Consider the following 11,430-nt stretch of genomic DNA (forward strand, 5'->3'; position numbering starts at 1 on the left):
GAAATAATTCGTGGGGGGGGGGGGCTCCCTTTTAGACACCGAAATGTGATGGCAGTCTGGCACACCTTCAAGGTATAGGATACCTACTGCAAAAAATTCCAGGACTCTAGAAGTAGTTCAAAACGGCAGAAGTGGGTCCGGACGGACGGACGGACAAAACGCAAACAATAGCACATTTTTTTTAATCCTTAAAAAATGCGCTAAAATTAGCTAGGTCTCGTTCAGGCATGTTTGTCGTTGTTGCACAGTTGGTAGAGGTACGTAGCATTTATTTCTGTATCCGGTAGCAATTTCCACTTTCACTTTTTTAGGCATTTTATCGAAAGAAGAAATTTTGGATGGACCTTTGCCAAATATATCTTTATTTTTTTAAATTTTAAACGGCACCGCCCGCGCCCTAATCAAATTATATCTCGGGATAGTCGAAACTACAAAATTTGTAGAAAACCACATATTCCATAAGAAAATTTCGTAATATTTGTCACTTGTGAATACGAAGAACTTACACAATCTCATGCATACTTCAATTTAAACGCCTGCCAATTCCACCAAGATTGTAGCAACCTGTTGCACTTTTAAAGAAATTTCAAGACCGAAAAAAGGTTCCTATTGGGTGTTCCGCATCCTCAGTGCCCTCCACAAAACCAAGAAGCCAAGAGCTCATATAAGACTGTTATTACGTGAAGTGAAAGGGGAATGAATGTATAATATTGTTATATTAATAATTTAATTAATTCAAGCCTATGTCCATTCCGACGATTTCTCTTTAAGTAAAACCGATAATTCTTGTCAGTTTTACTATATCATGTCAACTTAATTCCCGTCAAATTTATCTACCAATCAATACTAACCGTTTTACCTTGATTAAACATCCGAAATCTAATGGCATTATTAATCATTTTATTCGAGCCATTAATTAGTCGACAAAATTACCCCTCAAACATGTTTACCCCCAACTGTCGAGCTATACACGTGTGATGGTACCTATACGCTCGCTATACGCTGTCCCTTTACAAACTCGAAAGTACACTAATTGAACATAAATCATGAAGACAAACAAAAATTAAAGCAAACACGGGTTTAAAAATGAACCCCTTTTGATTTCAGCAATGGTGTACGGAAATTATAGGTGAAATAAATCCGACCACAAAAATATTGTGTTTTCTGCTGTGCATTATTAATGCAATTTATACAGATTTGGAAATATTACCAGATTGAAACAAAAACTGACCATCAATTTCACTAAGGTCGCTTACTGAATTCCCAAATATGACAACCGTACACGATTACAACAGTCCCGAAATTATGCGACGAGGCACTATCTTGATGAAAGATAGTTATTGCGCTATTACTAAAGTTATGACAATTTATCTATTTGACCGCATCTTCTAATCGAGATTTAATTACGTCTCAAAATATCATCGAAATTATCGAAAGATGTAGCGAATGTGATCTTCATAACTTAGTTGAATATCTCTGAAATTGTGCTTTTGTAGTTAGCTTATAAATATGCCAGTTTTCACATGTGAAAATTCGAAGTATAGCGTATTCTGTTATAGTAATACAAAAGTAGGCAGTTGTACTAGCATCAGTCATTTTTTAGCGTAACACAACGAAGTTGAGGTAAAGCTTATGTGCTCGTGTTTCCGTCTGTCCATCCGTCCGTTCGTCCGTCCGTTCGTTCCATCGAGATCTCGGCCCCTGGGCCACCTAGAAACTTCGGGTTTTCGCTAATTGATAGCTGTTATGGTCTCTCGTATGGTCTATTGCCCATTTCGATCAGTTTCATTTAACTCCATATTTTGCGCAGACTGCGCAATGCCAACTTTCATATTTATGGAGATATTTCTTTGAAATTTTAACCACAGACGCTTCTAGTAAAGTTAAACATTTCGCACATAGTAAAAATTATGTGGGCATGCGCAGTGACTGCACAGACTGCTCATAGCCAACTTTCTTATGTATGGTAATATTTCTTTGAAACTTTATTTTACTTATTTAACTCCTCTCTTTCTCTGGACGTGGACGTGCGTCAATATGCAGATTCGACATTTTGTGTGCTTTCGATGACAATGCATCGTTTCAATACTTTGTGTTACGCGGCAATACTCACCAGAGTTGGACTGGGTCACTGGGTCAACTGGGTCACTTGGGTCACTAAATTAAACTGGGTCACTGGGTCGCTGGGTCACGTCATACTCTTTTCAGTTAGACCCAGTGACCCAGTTTGACCCAGTGACCCAGTTTGACCCAGTGACCCAGTTTGACCCAGTGACCCAGTTTGACCCAGCGACCCAATTTCACCCGGGGACCCAATTCGACCCAGTCACCTAGTTTGATCGAATAACGCAGTTAAGCCAGTGCCCTCGGTTCAAGTGTACAGATTATGAAATAAATGAAATGCTAGTTTGTTGAAAATAATACTCGATTGCTTGACAACTGCCATTTCTGTGATGTTTGCTTTAATACTGCCGTAAAAAACTTTCCATGTCCCGAATTGTATTAGAATAATGTTATTTCTTTGCTTCAGGGCTTACCAGTTTGCTTACAGGTGTTCATTCACATTTAATTTTTTTCTACTAGTTAGCTTAATCCAAATAAATCTTTTCTCTAAATACTTTCATTGACTACTTGACTACAAACTATAAACAAATGCATTTGATTTTTTTTAGGTATTAGTTCTCTTGAATGAAATTGGGCTACGTGCTTGTTGCCGAATATTATTGAGGAAGTTTTTTTTAAAATTAAAAGTTACTTGAAATTGTTTTGGATAATACCTAACAATAATTTAATTACTGGGTCACCGGGTCAGGACGGGTCACTGAGTAAAGCTGGGTCAAGATGGGTCACTGGGTCAAGCTGGGTCACCGGGTGAAGCTGGGTCACCGGGTCAAACTGGGTCACCGGGTCAAGCTGGGTCAAACTGGGTCAAACTGGGTCACCGGGTCAAGCTGGGTCACTGGGTCACCGGGTCACTGGGTCACCGGGTCATTGGGTCAGTAAACTAACTGGGTCACCGGGTCACTCTATGCATGACCCAGTCCAACTCTGATACCCACGAGTGGGTTTTGGAACATTTTTATGCTAAGAACGTACCTACAACTGTATTACCCAGATTATTAGTTGAAATAAAAAATTAAATTGAGGAATATCAAACTTGGCGCTTGATTAAAATTTGAAATTTTAATTAGCGTTTCAACTTGATCAGTAGATCGAGTTCGTTAGCTGGAATCTTTTAGCGTCTTGAAAATCATCTTTAGGAGTCTCCTCTATGAAAGTCTTCTTGCGAAATTTTACTAGGGGAACTTTAGAATGCAGTAGTTTACCTGTTATTTAGAGTTGACAAATTTGTAACATTTGTAACGCTTGACGCTAAAAGATTCTAGCTAAAGAACACAATCTATTGATCAAGTTCAAACGCATTATGTCTCAAGCAAGCTCCAAGATGCTGCAACAAAAGGTTTGGAGATTTCATGATCTAACAAGGCTATAAAAGGAGTGTTGCTCGTGCTTGATATTTGCTCATAAAGAAGCAGGGAGAAGATCTAACCTTCCTAGCGCTATATGTAGATCATGGTCTACTAGCATAATCAAATATGGAAACACCTCTCCCTCCCCCTCTCCCTCCACCTCTCCCCCCTTCCCCTCCCCATCTCCCCCTCCCTCTCCCCCTCTCTCCCTCTCTCTCTCTCTCCCTCTCTCTCTCTCTCTCTCTCTCTTAGTTATCAAACTATCCCGAAAAACATCAAAAACAAGCAATTTGGAACAACCTGTACTATGACTGTGTTGTAGTACTTCTAGTTAGGTTCTAGGAAGGATGGATATTATAAGGATGGTTGTTTATCTCTGAATTTATATTAAATTCTTAAGTTAATTCAAATATGCATCAACACCTTCATAATGAACCCCGCGGTTTCACCTTATAAATAAAACTAAGTTAACCTTAAATTAAATAGCACTGCCTAAATGTACTACTCATTCTAAAACGCTATGTAGCGTCTCAATTGATTTATCAAAGTTGTAAATAGGTTTCTCTGTTTCGGTGTTAGAATACGTCATTCTAGCACGTATTTTAGTGTTAGTCTGAACTCTATTCTTAAACGATTTTTAGTGACTTTTTTTTTCGAGAGTTTGCATTAATAAGTTTGACAGTCGGCTTATCGATGACGGAAGCTGAAATTATGTGCCGTGAACATCCATCATTTCTAAATTACGTAAAGATACGTAATGTAATTAACAATATCGATAATGTCCATGTTAATATACATATGTTACGGTGAGCCGTATGGTTTCGTTGTCATAAATATGTTGTTGATACTTGACTAACCCTACTTGTAGGTATGAACTGATTGCAAGGGCAAAGTAATTATCATAAAATGAAGACCTCGAAATATACTGTAAAGGAAACCATTTTTATTAAAATGAACACATTTTTGATATCGTAAGGTAAGCTGTAAGTTGGGTAAAATAACTCCAATTGTTAGGTGCAAACAATTCTTCACGGCTAAATTATTTCAGTTACTATAATCGGATAGCTTTGGTGAAAGATCCACATCGAAAGCTACATCATTCACATAAGGAGTTTTTGTCAAGATTGAAGCGGAATTTCCTCTACTAACTGACTGAAGCCAAATTGCGTTACACTTCGTATGCAGTTTGAGATTTCGGGAGCCCATTTTGTTTACAGTATGATATCAGAAAGCCGTGCTAGCTTTAGCAACCTACGTCAATACGATTGATCGAGTGACTGCGCTCAGTTGTCAGTAATACATAAGTAATGCGGAATCAGAATAAAACAGAAAGTATACTAAACTAAACACTTGCTTAACTGTACAAAATTATACATTATGAAGAGGTGTTGTAATTATTCTAAATAGTAATTGTAACGGTCGAATTTACTCCTGCATTGACTGAAATGCCGGGCAGATTTTGCTCCGACACATTAGTATTTTCCGGGTTACTTAATTCAGGCTGTATAAAACCAGCATTGGAACTAGAAGCTGTTGCTGGAAGAGCAGTAAAGGTAGACTGTCTAACTGATGGAGGTCCACCACTGTTTGACAACATTTCGGCAACTTCCATTTCTTGGGTACAAACCCTACCGATAATCGTTTCAAAAATGCTTGAAGCTTCATAAATTTTGAAATGTCAACGTTTTGTCGGATGTTTATCATCAATCGAAGCATCGAGTATGTCTTCCATAATGTAGAACTTTTGTAAGTCTTACTAAGAATTTCGAAGTATGCAAGCAAAAATTTTCTGTGAGGGTTTGTACCTTGTTTTCAATGCGCCAAGATTCAAATTTTTCATACTCCTTTTGGTACTCATTTTTAGACTTGGATGGCACCAAATCATTTACCGCATTATCAGCTAATTCACGCAATTCCGGTGGTGTTGAAGTTAGTTCTTCGTCTGACATTGTAGGCTCTTTAGTGAAATGTAGGTAATGGATTTTATTTTTCAAATCTAAAGATAATTTCGCAAAAATATCTCGTGAAGAAATTTGAAAGATCGGTTACTATGGAAACCAAGCAAATAGTCAGTACTGCCAACACAATTTATATCGAAAATATTTTTAAATTTATCCATAATTAATAAACAATGCGAAACGAGCCCGAAACAGAGAAAATAGTATAAAACATTCGTTGCAGAAGGCCTTCTAAGCACTCGTTCATTCGAACCCTCGCCGCTACGCGGCTCAGGTTCGAAACTTGAACTCGTGTTAGAATAGAGGGCCTTCTGCAACTTATGTTTTAATATACTATTCTAGGTAGCTTGAAAAATTCTGAGTCTGATCATGCTCTCATTTATTATTTTTCAATTAGAGAAACCGGAAAAATTAAGCAAATCACAATTTAGCGTTTGCTTTGTATTTGTACAATCTACAAAAAATTTTTGCTGATGTAAAATAATTAAGGGAGGAAATATTTCCATACACAGAAGTTACTAAAAAATAACTATGTTGCGTAAACCAATCCTACACCCTGTATAAAACGCAGTTATATTCCAATGGTTAACCATTCGATCCATCAGATCCATTTAAGGAATTTCCAGGGTACCCTGATAACGTGACTTTAGGAAATTCGTGGTTCCTAGAAATTGGCAAAAAGTCGAAGATTCAAGGAGGTCCACAAGAAGTAGAGGATTCTAAGATGGTGGTCCAAGATTTGTCTTGCAACATAAATAGAATTTCTTAATTGTCCACCCCAAATTAAGAGAATGGACCCATCATTACATTGTTTGTTCTGCGTATGTGAGAAGATTCGTGGTGAGTTTTCAAGAACTGGAACGTGCATTTTATTGAGCGAATTTTATACGTATCGTAGTCGAGATCGTAGTAAAGAATTTGCAGTTTAATTTCGGGTAAAAACATATTAGGTAGCGAGAACTCCTAAAGTTCGAATTCTTGACAAATTTCTAGTTACCCGAAATTTTATATGTGTACAGATAGACGAATTGCATTTAGTTCATATTAATATACTTAAACTAAACGAAAGTAAAAATTAGTTTATTGGGTATTGACGGTGTTATACACGTCGGAAACTAGAAATATATCTTCGTTTATACGGTAAAGATTTTAAAGAAAATGTATGCATCTTCGCATACTCGCATCAAAACCTCTTAATAAACTAGGCAAAATTTAATGCTAACCGTGGAAAAGTGGCATTTTATGCATCTCTGTGCATAAATAACTACTGTCTCGAGTGGTCTCGAGTATTACTAGAATTTTGAAGCTGGTTTGTTTGAATTCGCCATTCATACGAATTTTCCGTCAAATTTTTTTTTTTTTTTTTTTTTTTTTTTTAAATGGCATGGAAGGTTATCCATTTGCCACAAAATTATATAAGTTTATATAATTATTATTATATAATTATATATATAGTATTATTTATATAAGTTTAAGTTGATAAGCTGGTCAACTTTGTACAAGAAGTTGCATAGTAACTCAAATATTATTTTTTGGTTAAGGGAAAGTAAGTGAGCAACATTAACCGGTAATTGAACGTTATTAAGTAATAATCCATTGTAAAGTAGTTCAATTTCATCATTATTTTTTGAGCACTTAAAGAAGATATGATTCATGTCGCATATAGAAGCATTATCGCATGAACACACAGCAGATGGAATAATGTGCAGCTTCGCGAGGTGAACTGGGAATCTACCGTGGTTACATTTTAAGCGTGATATAGTAGCAGCTGACTTTTTGGAGAAGTTGAAGGTGAATATATGTGGGATGTCTTTTGGTAAGGAAGGATGAAGGAGGAAGTATTGGTTATAAGAACTATGGGAATTTTCCACCCATTTCTGTTGCCACTTGTCCTGAATGCTTGCCTGATGCCACCTAATTAAATCAGATGCTGTTGAAATGTTTTCAGTTTTTCCAGTTCTAATGGAATCTTTTGCAAGACGGTCGACCATCTCATTGCCCCGTATACCTGTATGACTTTTGGTCCAAATAAATGTGATATCTTTACTTGCTACTTTGTTTTTTATATCACATAATAGACTACATCTTTTTGGATTTTCCGTAGGCATTCATCACGAAGATAACGTACAGGGGCGGTGCAAGACGTTTAGCTGTACCGTAGGTACAGCAGCGATCTATTTCCATAGTTGTATGAAAAACTACCTTTTCCAAAGAGAGATAAGATCAATTCGTAGCAGGAGAGAATTTTACCCACGTTAATAACTGTAAGTTATTTTAATTTTTTTTAAAATTACATACAGGGTGTTTTTTTAAGATGGGCCATACAACAATGTAAAGGCATTGAGTTATTTAAAATGGGCCATAGGGAAATTTACATTGCGCTAATTGTTCTCAAATCTTGGCCTTGCGGTTAGCTATTTCACTGACAGTTCTCAATCTGATCGTTCAAACTGCATCAACGAAGCAGCCACATGTATTCCGCCGCTCGAAAAGGTGTTCATGTAGTACAATTTGTACAAGAGTGGGCACAGTAGCTGAGTGGTATGCCAGCTATTCAGTGCCGAGGATCCGGTTTGTATGGTTGCCGGTGGAAAACAATTCGAGCACCGATTGTAATTTTATACGTTTATATCTCATTTGAATAAATTTGTTGATTTAGAAACAATTTCTACAGTACTGTGGCAGATGATTCGCGAGGAAGCTATGACTGAAACAATTGATGCAATGTAACTTTCCCTATGGCCCATTTTAAATAATTCAATGCCTTTACATTATCGTAAAGCCCTCTTAAAAAAACACCGCGTATATAAAATAGTGGTCGGTTATTTTTGTGAATTTTCATATTGATTTTGTTTGAAGTCATTTTGATATTGCCCGAAGGAATCGAATTATGAGAATTATTTGCATGAACAGAGTTGCAGTTCAATTTTAATTATCGAAGATTAGGTCCAAGCAAAGGATTTGGATTATTTTGTTTCATGATTGAGATTTGCATGTAATTTCAGTAATACTATCTTTGGTTGGATTAAAATTTTGTTTCGTATGTGCATTTTAAACAGGAGAATGTATCAAGAATTTATCATGTGATAAAGATAAAACGAGATAAAATATTTAGATAAGGATCAAATTTAGCAGGAACATGTGTTCACGCAATAGACATTTTTTTGTATTTCTTAAGGGCCCCATACACGGAACGATCCGTCGTCACGATCGATCTGAAGCGATATCCTGAAAATAGATCGCCCAAAGCTTACCACTCACACACGAAACGATTGGTCGTTACGATCGATCGCTTACAACCGAACCATCGTGATTAAATAATTTAAGAAGTCATACGTGCCCTGTCGAATCGTTGATCGCAATGAGCCATACACTGTCGATTTATCGTTACGATATTCACGATTGCATGCGTTTTTGTTGCGATGTCCGATATTCAATTCGATGAAGTAAATCGTTAACGATCTTGACATACACTATCGATTCGTCGTTTCGATCGGTCTGAAACGACGGATCGGACAGATCGATCGCCTTTTAAAGGCCCCATACACGGTACGATCGATCTGTCCGATCCGTCGTTTCAGACCGATCGAAACGACGAATCGATAGTGTATGTCAAGATCGTTAACGATTTACTTCATCGAATTGGATATCGGACATCGCAACAAAAACGCATGCAATCGTGAATATCGTAACGATGAATCGACAGTGTATGGCTCATTGCGATCAACGATTCGACAGTGCACGTATGACTTCTTAAATTATTTAATCACGATGGTTCGGTTGTAAGCGATCGATCGTAACGACCAATCGTTTCGTGTGTGAGTGGTAAGCTTTGGGCGATCTATTGCTTCAGATCTATCTATCGCTTCAGATCGATCGTGACGACGGATCGTTCCGTGTATGGAGCCCTTTATGAATCAAACCAATATTTTATATCCAGAAATATATAAAGAAAATTGGAATTTGATCGCTTTTGCTTTACTTAAAATATTCAATTCAATCAACTAAAGTCATATGCGTACTTACTGAAGTTCTTGCAAACCACAACATTAGAGTTTAAATTTGAGACCTTAGAAGGAGATAAGAGGGTAAGCTTCCGTAAGGAAAGGGGCATAAAATAGTTATTTGTTTCATAAGTACGAAAAATGCGCGTTTTCGGGACGAGGAAGGGTGTTGGTGGACGACGCGAAAACGTGTATGGTCAAAAGATTTGCAGAGTTGTGGCAAACTATGGAAAAAATCTCTACAGCTCTACTGTGTATATGTATAGGTACGCACATTCCAACACTAATTGCTTCTGAGAGAAATTGCTTTTTACAACTTGCTTACATGTAAACGCTAATGCAAGTACTCTCAGAAGTAGGTAATATCATATCCCAATTTGCTACCCCATATAAACTACTCTTTAAGAAGAATCGGTAGATGAGTTAAATCGCGGATGCAGGACTAATTAATGGGCCGTGGTCTACATGAATTAGGTTCTTCTTAGAACCGTTCTAACCTCACTTTGTTCCATTTGAATGTAGAGGTACAAATTTGATGTTGGGATTGCTTTGTATTACAGTTGTAGTTCCTCTTGCATATTTTAAAAGACATTGATTAAAAACTTGTGGATTAATATAAAAATAGACATGTTTACGGTTTTTGTTAAAGTGACATCCGAAGTCATGTTTCGAATGACAAGTCAATGACGACTATTTGTAATTTTTTGATTAGTTAATATTCGTCTTCAAAGTCAAATTACTTTGGTACTTTTTGGACAGTTACCATGGTGATACCGACGACTCCCGAAATCGCCCATTTTTTGTACCAAAAAGTGTGAAAAAATAGTCATTTATTACTTTAGACTTTAGACAAGGGAAAAAATTATTAGATTTTAGCTCGAGGTTGTGTTGTCACAAAAAACCGAGAGCTAAAATCTAACATTTTTCCCATGTAATACACTATTTGTTCTGTGACGTGGAAATCGATACATTGAAGTCGTATCGATTAATAGAAATTTGAAGTTTTCAGATGCAGATAGTGGCCCGTATAAATAAAAGTAAGCAAATGCTTATACTTGCAAAATTCAAAGTAAATACTCATAAGTGCTCCTTCGCACTGGGCGACTTAGCAGCGCTTCTAAGCAGAAGGACAGGACGAAGTGCAGCGCTGCTAAACCATGCTAAACAGACCAGTATGAAGGGGCAGTTACGAGTATTTACTTTGAATTTTGCAAGTATAAGCATTTGCTTACTTTTATTCATACGGGCCATTGTGTTGTACTTCTCGCGACAATACGAACTGCGTTGCTAAGGAAATTCAAATATCTGTCAATTCAGTTTTGTCATTTGATTTAAACATTTCGAATGTAATGATTGTTTAGTAGTTATATTTGAGAGGTCCCGCCTAGGGTCTCACCCTGTATATACATTATACAACTTACGACGATGCACGCAATTTGTAGAAGGGGAAAGCGATTTGCGCCATCTGGAGAGCACGAACGTGGCTTACGGTATCTTGCCTTGAATGGCGGTCGTGAACGCGTCGCTCCATAAATTTTGTTGTTATTTTGTGTTATTTAATGCAGGTAGTAATTTTTGCATTTCTTTATCTCGTATTTGTATTTTGTATTCCGCATTTTATATTTTTTGTGTTTCAATCTTTGTTTTTGAAAATTACTTGGTTTAACCGCAATGCAGAATGACATGTTTAATACCATTATCCTTTTTGTTTGTAATTGTTTACGTTTTTGGTGAAATTCATGTTTATTGATGTTGATTACTTGGTCTTGTCCCTGAAGTAACATTCTCATAAGTTTTGATCATTTTATTTTAATAAGTATGTGGAAATTACCGAGTTGTTTGATGTATGTACCGACTTGTTGTTTGTAACTAACTTTTTCTCCGTGAATGAAGCAGTCACTTAGTCACGTGGTTGGTAAAAAAAAACTTTAGTCAAAATTGAGGTACGACACCTAATTCCTGATTGTCTTCGACATTCAACTGTAGGCCCGAAACTCC

General features: G+C 36.8%; 1 long non-coding RNA gene across 1 annotated transcript; it reads left to right on the forward strand.

The window, feature by feature from the left end:
- The first annotated feature begins 4,035 nt into the window (after positions 1-4,035).
- LOC116163239 lies at positions 4,036-4,857 on the forward strand. Its single transcript, XR_004143705.1, has 2 exons — positions 4,036-4,446; positions 4,519-4,857. It is a non-coding gene; the product is annotated as an uncharacterized LOC116163239 (long non-coding RNA).
- The last annotated feature ends 6,573 nt before the right edge of the window (positions 4,858-11,430 follow it).

The sequence above is a fragment of the Photinus pyralis genome, unplaced genomic scaffold (genome assembly GCF_008802855.1).
Source record: "Photinus pyralis isolate 1611_PpyrPB1 unplaced genomic scaffold, Ppyr1.3 Ppyr1.4_LG2, whole genome shotgun sequence".
NCBI lineage: Eukaryota > Metazoa > Arthropoda > Insecta > Coleoptera > Lampyridae > Photinus > Photinus pyralis.